We start from the raw sequence: 1,542 nt of genomic DNA on the forward strand, positions 1-1,542 counted from the left end.
AAAATGGGAATATTAGCAATAACCTCGGAGAATCAGGGTGCTAGCACGGTGCCTGGCACATAGTAACTGCTCAGTGAGTGGCGGCCATTGCTGTTACTCTGGGCAGCACACGCGGCCCCCTCAGGTCTGGGCTGGGCTGGGCATGCAGAGGGGGAAGTGGGGACAGGGCATTGTCACACTGTCGGTGGTCAAAGGCCGTCTCCTTGCCACAGAGTTGGTCCCAATCGGCCCCTTCCCTAGGCTTCCACCTCCAGGAGCCCCAGAGCTCTGTCCTTCCTTCCCTGGGGGGCAGCTGGTGCAGAGGGAGGAGCCTGCGGGGTGGGGGGCGGGGGAGGGGGTCCCTGGTCTGTGTCTTCTCTGGGCCCTGGCTTTCCCATATGCGCGAAGAGGGAGGATTCTTGGGTTCCCACCCAGTCTGCCCTCCCAGGGTTTCAAAGCCTCGGCTGTAGGGCTTGCTGTGTTGGGGACTCCAGGGGTGGGAGGGCGTCATGCTGGAGGGGGCCTAGCAGGGGGGCCCTTGGGAGAGTCAGGGCCCCTTGTGGGGTGCAAGTCCCTGAGCCAATGTTGTGCACCCCCCCCCCATGTTTCTCCAGGGAGATGCTGGGTCAGGGGACCGTGGAGGGCAGAGGAAGGAGTGGGGGAGGAGAGGGTCCGGGAAGAGGGGCCTGCTGAGTGGGTGTGTTGCCTCTCTTTGTCCCCCTGCCCCAGAGCCCTAGGGAAGCCGGAGCCTGTGCCCCTGAGCCGGCCTGGCCTGCGGGCTCTGAGCTGAGCCGGGAGGGGAGGGGAGGGGAAGAGGCGGGGGCAGGGGCAGCTGGGGAGAGGCCAGAAGGCGCCTTCCCTGTTGTTCGCTGGGGTGGGGGGTGGGGGGTTGGGAGGTGTCTTTGCAGCCACAGAGCATCTCGGAGCCGTTTCCTCCGCTGGAAGGAGCCGAGCCGAGAGCGTGGAGGTTTGCTGCGTGTCCTTCGTGCATGAGGGTCACTCAGGGTCCAGGTCCCAGAGGGGCCCGGAGTGTCTTTAAGGAAAGAGGGGAGGGAAGCGCGGTCTTTGGACCAGACGCTCAGGCCGTGGAGTCAGGGCCCAGCCTGGCAGCTTCGGAGGCGTCTGGAGGTACCGCCTCCAGCGAGGAGGTGACACACCAGAACACGGGGAAACTGTGACCTGGGACTATTCCACACCCCCCCTGAGGACACGGGAGCGGCAGGCGGACCCAGCACCTGCCCGGGCGATGGTGGTGGGTGAGCACCCCGCTTTACAGGGGCCCCGCTCCTGGGGGAGGCGGGCACTGGCAGGCAGGCACGAGACTGGTTCCAGGCAGAGGCCCTGCCTCCCCCAGCCCTGGCTTCGAAGGGGCTGCTGGTCCTACTAAGCCAGCCAGGCTCGGGCTCCCCCCACCCCACACACACAGGAGGGTAATTCAGTGCCTCCCCAGCCCCTGACACCTCCCTGCGTGACGAGGGACGGTGCACCCAGAGGCCTCCCCCTTTCCGCCTGTGAGAGAGCAGCTCCGTGCACTGCCCACGGGACTCCAATGGCAGCAGATTT

The sequence above is a fragment of the Myotis lucifugus genome, unplaced genomic scaffold, assembly GCF_000147115.1.
Source record: "Myotis lucifugus unplaced genomic scaffold, Myoluc2.0 scaffold_409, whole genome shotgun sequence".
NCBI lineage: Eukaryota > Metazoa > Chordata > Mammalia > Chiroptera > Vespertilionidae > Myotis > Myotis lucifugus.